General features: G+C 49.8%; 1 pseudogene; it reads right to left on the bottom strand.

The window, feature by feature from the left end:
• The window catches only part of LOC124018480, a 64114-nt pseudogene that overhangs the window by 40358 nt on the left and 15279 nt on the right, over nt 1-8477 (bottom strand).

Here is an 8477-nt window from a genome sequence, read left to right as displayed (position 1 = left end):
CAAGCGCCATGCTCTACCAATGATCCACTGTGTTACCCCCATTCTACCCCCATCAGTCCTATGATCCACTGTGTTACCCCCATTCTACCCCCATCAGTCCTATGATCCACTGAGTTACCCCCATTCTACCCCCATCAGTCCTATGATCCACTGTGTTACCCCCATTCTACCCCCATCAGTCCTATGATCCAGTACCCCCATCAGTCCTATGATGCACTGTGTTACCCCCATCAGTCCTATGATGCACTGAGTTACCCCCATTCTACCCCCATCAGTCCTATGATCCACTGAGTTACCCCCATTCTACCCCCATCGGTCCTATGATCCACTGTGTTACCCCCATTCTACCCCCATCAGTCCTATGATCCACTGAGTTACCCCCATTCTACCCCCATCAGTCCTATGATCCACTGTGTTACCCCCATCAGTCCTATGATCCACTGTGTTACCCCCATCAGTCCTATGATCCACTGTGTTACCCCCATCAGTCCTATGATCCACTGTGTTACCCCCATCAGTCCTATGATCCACTGTGTTACCCCCATTCTACCCCCATCAGTCCTACGATCCACTGTGTTACCCCCATCAGTCCTATGATCCACTGTGTTACCCCCATTCTACCCCCATCAGTCCTATGATCCACTGTGTTACCCCCATCAGTCCTACGATCCACTGTGTTACCCCCATTCTACCCCCATGATCCACTGTGTTACCCCCATTCTACCCCCATCAGTCCTATGATCCACTGCGTTACCCCCATTCTTCCCATCAGTCATTGAGCTTATTCTTGTGGTCTGAGTGATCATGGAGTCGTTGACTCACCATCAGGGTCTGACAGGATGGAGATGAACGCCGTCTGGATCTCCTTCAGGTGAGACTGGAAGACGAGACAAAAAGTTCAAGAGAGTCAATAACTCACAAGGAGTTTAGTTCTCCATCACTTTCCTCCGTGATCTTGGATCTCAGACTTGACATTTTACCCCCCCAACTCTTGACCTTTCAACCAAGTCTGAGCCCTTGACCCCTGACCCCCAGCCAGTCATACTGTACCCTGATCTCTTTGTGCTGGAGCAGCTTCTTGACCCCCCCAGCCCTAACCCCTGACCCCCAGCCAGTCATACCGTACCCTGATATCTTTGTGCTGGAGCAGCTTCTTGACCCCCCCCAGCCCTGACCCCTGACCCCCAGCCAGTCAATCTGTACCCTGATCTTTGTGCTGGTGCAGCTTCTTGACCCCCAGCCCTAACCCCTGACCCCCAGCCAGTCATACTGTACCCTGATCTCTTTGTGCTGGTGCAGCTTCTTGACCCCCCAGCCCTGACCCCTAACCCCTGACCCCCAGCCAGTCAATCTGTACCCTGATCTCTTTGCGCTGGTGCAGCTTGACCCCGACCCCTAACCCCTAGTGTCCGTACCCTGATCTCTTTGTGCTGGTGCAGCTTCTTGACCCCCGACCCCTAACCCCCAGTGTCCGTACCCTGATCTCTTTGTGCTGGTGCAGCTTCTTCACCAGAGAGAGCAGCCATATACAGGCAGCCTGTCTGACGTGGGGGTTTTGACTTGGGATGTACTTAGCCAGGATAGAGTTCAGCACCCACGGAACCACATCGTTACTCTCTACATCTGACAGGGAAACAAGAGGATTGGACAGTTACGACAGTAAAAAAAACAACCAATAGAAAACGCATTACAAAGACAAGAACCGAATCAGTCAGAGCTGTGTTTCACACCACAGGAGGGATTGAACCACTGTGGATTGAGGGATTGAACCACTGTGGATTGAACCACTGTGGATTGAACCACTGTGGATTGAACCACTGTGGATTGAACCACTGTGGATTGAACCACTGTGGATTGAGGGATTGAACCACTGTGGATTGAGGGATTGAACCACTGTATTGAACCACTGTGGATTGAGGGATTGAACCACTGGATTGAACCACTGGATTGGATTGAACCACTGTGGATTGAGGGAACCATTGGATTGAACCACTGTGGATTGATTGGGATTGAACCACTGGGATTGAACCACTGTGGATTGAGGGACTGTGGGTTGAGGGATTGAACCACTGGGTTGGGTTGAACCACTGTGGATTGAGGGATTGAACCACTGTGGATTGAGGGATTGAACCACTTGGGTTGAACCACTGATTGGATTGAACCACATTGAAGGATTGAACCACTGTGGATTGAACCACTGTGGATTGAACCACTGTGGATTGAACCACTGTGGATTGAACCACTGTGGATTGAACCACTGTGGATTGAACCACTGGATTGAACCACTGGATTGAACCACTGGATTGAACCACTGTGGATTGAACCACTGTGGATTGAACCACTGTGGATTGAACCACTGTGGATTGAACCACTGTGGATTGAACCACTGTGGATTGAACCACTGTGGATTGAACCACTGTGGATTGAACCACTGTGGATTGAACCACTGTGGATTGAACCACTGTGGATTGAACCACTGTGGATTGAACCACTGTGGATTGAACCACTGTGGATTGAACCACTGTGGATTGAACCACTGTGGATTGAACCACTGTGGATTGAACCACTGTGGATTGAACCACTGTGGATTGAACCACTGTGGATTGAACCACTGTGGATTGAACCACTGTGGATTGAGGGATTGAACCACTGTGGATTGAACCACTGTGGATTGAGGGATTGAACCACTGTGTGTAGTCTTACTGTCTGGGGGACTGTATTGTTCCTCAGTACAGGTCCAGGGGTCCCTGGCAGCTCCAGAACTGGTCCCTATAGCAGCACTGGTGATGGCCTCACCTACTGTAAACTGTAGTTCTACCTGTTTGGCCTGGGAGACAGAGGGGGGGGTGAGAGGGAGACAGAGAGAGAGGAGAAGAGAAAGAGAAACAGAGGGGGAGAAAGAGGGGGGGAGAAAGAGGTGGGAAGGGTTAAATTATCTTCTCATCGTGTCAGTTCTTTCTGCATGATAAACAAGGTCCTATGAAGCTTTATGAATGTCTTATGATGCTTAATTTAGTTATTATGAAGCTTTCCGAGTGTCTTATGAAGCTTCAAAGGTCCTATGAAGCTTTATGAAGGTCCTATGAAGCCTTATGATGCTTCATAAAGGTCTTAAAAGGCTCCATGAGATGAGAGCCAGTCCCCTTACCTCCACAGAGTCCATGAGCCCCTGCAGCAGCTTCTTCTGGTGGGCAAAGTCTCCATCTCCCACTGGTAGATAACCCAGAGTCTGGATGGCTCTCTCCTTCATCTGGACAGACAGAGACCACATGAATACATCTAACTATTAACTACACCTGTCTACCTAACAGTCTGGATGGCTGCTCTCCTTCATCTGGACAGACAGAGACCACATGAATACATCTAACTATTAACTACACCCGTCTACCTAACAGTCTGGATGGCTGCTCTCCTTCATCTGGACAGACAGAGACCACATGAATACATCTAACTATTAACTACACCCGTCTACCTAACAGTCTGGATGGCTGCTCTCCTTCATCTGGACAGACAGAGACCACCCGTATCCATGGTTACCTTGAGGGTCTCTTTCCCAGAGGGGATGCGAGCCATCATCTGGACAGACAGAGACCACCCGTATCCATGGTTACCTTGAGGGTCTCTTTCCCAGAGGGGATGCGAGCCATCATCTGGACAGACAGAGACCACCCGTATCCATGGTTACCTTGAGGGTCTCTTTCCCAGAGGGGATGCGAGCCAGCATCTTCTCCACCACTGCTAGTTTGGTGAATCCCTCTCCTTCTGAAGGGATGAGCAGAGGCCCGTTCCTCCCGATCTCCCCGAGGGCCGTACAGGCAGCGACAGCCAGCAGAGGGGAACCACTGTCTAGGAAAGAGCCTAGGAACACACACACACACACAACATGAACCTGTTGGCCCTGTCCGGGGTGTCCTCGGATGGGGCCACAGTGTCTCCTGACCCCTCCTGTCTCAGCCTCTAGTATTTATGCTGCAGTAGTTTATGTGTCGGGGGCTAGGGTCAGTTTGTTATATCTGGAGTACTTCTCCTGTCCTATTCGGTGTCCTGTGTGAATCTAAGTGTGCGTTCTCTAATTCTCTCCTTTCTTTCTCTCTCTCGGAGGACCTGAGCCCTAGGACCATGCCCCAGGACTACCTGACATGATGACTCCTTGCTGTCCCCAGTCCACCTGGCCATGCTGCTGCTCCAGTTTCAACTGTTCTGCCTTGTTATTATTCGACCATGCTGGTCATTTATGAACATTTGAACATCTTGGTCATGTTCTGTTATAATCTCTACCCGGCACAGCCAGAAGAGGACTGGCCACCCCACATAGCCTGGTTCCTCTAGGTTTCTTCCTAGGTTTTGGCCTTTCTAGGGAGTTTTTCCTAGCCACAGTGCTTCTACACCTGCATTGCTTGCTGTTTGGGGTTTTAGGCTGGGTTTCTGTACAGCACTTTGAGATATCAGCTGATGTACGAAGGGCTTTATAAATACATTTGATTTGATGAACCAACCTGGAAACACAACATTGGATCGAAAGGTTCTCTTTTAATTAATGCAGACTACACCTTTCTTCCTTAAACCGTGTTCTTTCCACAAATATATTTCATTTCTTGTAACAATGTGAATTAGCATAAAACTGTAAATATCTGATTTTTTTTTTTTTTTTTAAACGGTGACCGTCACCTACCGATGGCTTTGGTTGCTATAGCGACCAGCTCCTCGTCCTCCTTGGGCGTGTCGTTCATCCTCTGTTCCCGGATGAGGGCGGAGTCTCCGTTAGCGAAGGACTTCCTCTTGCTCATGTACCTGGCCACCATGTAGCCCAGCGCCATGATGGCTCCGTGCTGGGTCTCGGGGCTCTGCAGTTTCCAACAGGGAATACAGGTTTTACTTTCAGCTCAGTGAAACTGGGACAACTTTTGCTTCAGTACATTATATTCAAAATTACCGTATAAAAACTGAGTCCTATTATGTGCAGCAAATATGTGAAATTAAACATTTCACTCCTTGGCCTACATACGTGTGCATCTACAGGAGGGAGGGGCTACCTACATGGAGGGGCTACCTACATGGAGGGGCTACCTACATGGAGGGGCTACCTACATGGAGGGGCTACCTACATGGAGGGGCTACCTACATGGAGGGGCTACCACATGGAGGGGCTACCTACATGGAGGGGCTACCTACATGGAGGGGCTATACATGGAGGGGCTACCTACATGGAGGGGCTACCTACATGGAGGGGCTACCTACATGGAGGGGCTACCTACATGGAGGGGCTACCTACATGGAGGGGCTACCACATGGAGGGGCTACCCACATGGAGGGGCTACCTACATGGAGGGGCTACCTACATGGAGGGGCTACCTACATGGAGGGGGGGGGCCTACATGGAGGGGCTACCTACATGGAGGGGCTACCTACATGGAGGGGCTACCTACATGGAGGGGCTACCTACATGGAGGGGCTACCTACATGGAGGGGCTACCTACATGGAGGGGCTACCTACATGGAGGGGCTACCTACATGGAGGGGGAGGGGCTACCTACATGGAGGGGAGGGGCTACCTACATGGAGGGGAGGGGCTACCTACATGGAGGGGGAGGGGCTACCTACATGGAGGGGGAGGGGCTACCTACATGGAGGGGGAGGGGCTACCTACATGGAGGGGGAGGGGCTACCTACATGGAGGGGAGGGGCTACCTACATGGAGGGGAGGGGCTACCTACATGGAGGGGGAGGGGCTACCTACATGGAGGGGGAGGGGCTACCTACATGGAGGGGGGGGGAGGGGCTACCTACGTGTGTATCTTTAGTGATCTTGATGAGTGTCTGAACGGCAGTCTTCAGCTCGTTTCCTGACATGGTGGACACCACCACAGCGTAGAGCTGAGCTGCTAGCTCCCTTAGGTCCTCCTTGTTGGTGTTCATTAGACTCTGCGGAAGGGGAAATGGAGTATTAGCGTTAGCGTAGCATGAAGCATACCGACGTATCCTTTACAGGTGTAGCATCGGTTAGCGTTAGCGTAGCATGAAGCATACCGACGTATCCTTTACAGATGTAGCATCGTTAGCGTTAGCGTAGCATGAAGCATACCGACGTATCCTTTACAGATGTAGTATCAGTTAGCGTTAGTGTAGCATGAAGCATACCGACGTATCCTTTACAGATGTAGCATCGGTTAGCGTTAGCGTAGCATGCAGCATACCAACATAAAATTTACAGTAGTAGCATTGACTAGCATTTCTTAGCATTGGCCTAGCATGTAGCATATCAAGGTAATATATCTGAGTAGTATATTACATTGCGTCGTTTAGCGTAGCATTAGCATTGATCAACATTCCAATTAATATTTTACATAAGTAGCGTCAATTAGCATACCTAGGTATCATTTACAGTAGTAGCATCAATTAGCAATGCACGCAGCATGATTTTTACCTTGATCCAGTCGATCTTGTGGATAAACATGGGAGCCAGGTTGTCAGGACAGACAGACACCACCTCCAGAAGACAGTACATCACAGGGACTCCTATCAAAATAAAATCAAGAATAAATTATTTTTTTTAAAACATACAATGTAGCTATACATTTTGATGTATTTACTAGCCTGTAATCCCAAACAGATATGCTCACTTCACAATATCAACAACGGTGAAACGGAGCGTACCATTTTGGATCCCAGGCCTGTAAACACGTGGAGTATTAGCGTAGCATGCAGCATACCGACGTATATTGTACAGTAGTAGCATTGACTAGCGTTAGCGTCGACTAGCATTTCTTAGCATTGGCCTAGCATGTAGCATATCAAGGTACTATATCTGGAGTAGTATATAGTACATAGCGTCAATTAGCGTAGCATTAGCATTCCAATGAATATGTTCCGTAAGTAGCGTCAATTAGCATTCCATGGTATCTTTTACAGGTATGAATAACGCATTTACTAGCCTGGAATCCAATATCAACAACGATGAAACGGAGCATACCATTTTGTTTCCCAGGCCTGTAAACACGTGAGTATTTGGAGACGAGGAGACAAGAGAATGAAACAAAGAAAAAAAGGAAGGCATCACATCACTCACCTCCTACAGCAGACAGCAGCTGCTGCAGTAGCTCCATGTAGACCTGCACAGGGTTGACCTCTGCCCCCTTGGTTCCAGTGGAGGACGGGGAGGTCAGGGGTTCGTTGGAGAGCAGGGCGAGCGTGTAGCGTCCGATGGCAGGCGCGTCGTCCTGCATGTCCGCCAGGCTCTTGGAGACGGGCGTGGCCCCGGCACTGTGGGCCAGACACATCCGCAGGTACAGCACGATCTGGAGACAGGAACCCCGGGGGGTTAGAAAAGGAAGTCGTGTCTATTAACAGGAAGTGAGGAAAGGTAAAAATCTGCAGCCCCCATCGTTTTTTCCCCGTGTTTCGTTTAATTCTTTAAAACTTCCCTCTTCAATTGTTTTGTGGTTTGGCCATAAACAGCATGGACACATAGCCTGGTTCCTCTCTACCCAGTACAGCCAGAAGAGGACTGGCCACCCCTCAGAGCCTGGTTCCTCTCTACCCAGTACAGCCAGAAGAGGACTGGCTACCCCTCAGACCCTGGTTCCTCTCTACCCAGTACAGCCAGAAAAATCTGGCCCACCCCTCAGAGCCTGGTTCCTCTCTACCCAGTACAGCCAGAAGAGGACTGGCTACCCCTCAGACCCTGGTTCCTCTCTACCCAGTACAGCCAGAAGAGGACTGGCCCACCCCCCAGAGCCTGGTTCCTCTCTACCCGGCACAGCCAGAAGAGGACTGGCCACCCCTCAGTGCCTGGTTCCTCTCTTGGTTTCTTCCTAGGTTTTGGCCTTTCTAGGGAGTTTTTCCTAGCCACCGTGCTTCTACACCTGCATTGCTTGCTGTTTGGGGTTTTAGGCTGAGTTTCTGTACAGCACTTTGAGATATCATCTGATGTACGAAGGGCTTTATAAATACATTTGATTTGGACGTTCATACAACTATGTAGTTGAATTAGTTTGTCTTAGGGGTTAGGGTCAGGGTTATGTAGTTGAATTAGTTTGTCTTACCTCGCCACACACGCAGAAGGGCTAGGGTTAGGGTTAGGGGTTAGGGTCAGGGTTATGCAGTTGAATTGGTTTGTCTTACCTCTCCAAACGCAGAAGGGTTAGGGTTATGTAGTTGAATTGGTTTGTCTTACCTCGCCACACACGCAGAAGGGTTAGGGTTAGGGTCAGGGGTTAGGGTCATGTAGTTGAATTGGTTTGTCTTACCTCTCCAAACGCAGAAGGGTTAGGGTCAGGGGTTAGGGTCATGTAGTTGAATTGGTTTGTCTTACCTCTCCAAACGCAGAAGGGTTAGGGTCAGGGTTAGGGTCAGGGGTCAGGGTCATGTAGTTGAATTGGTTTGTCTTACCTCTCCAAACGCAGAAGGGTTGAAGGGGAGCGTGTGCGTCCCCACGGTGTATTTAGCCGGCGTCTTCATCCTCTGAGCAGCCTAAAGAA

This window comes from Oncorhynchus gorbuscha, unplaced genomic scaffold, assembly GCF_021184085.1.
Source record: "Oncorhynchus gorbuscha isolate QuinsamMale2020 ecotype Even-year unplaced genomic scaffold, OgorEven_v1.0 Un_scaffold_528, whole genome shotgun sequence".
Classification (NCBI taxonomy): domain Eukaryota; kingdom Metazoa; phylum Chordata; class Actinopteri; order Salmoniformes; family Salmonidae; genus Oncorhynchus; species Oncorhynchus gorbuscha.
Note: the sequence above shows the minus strand (reverse complement) of the source record. Positions and strands in the feature narration are given on the sequence as shown.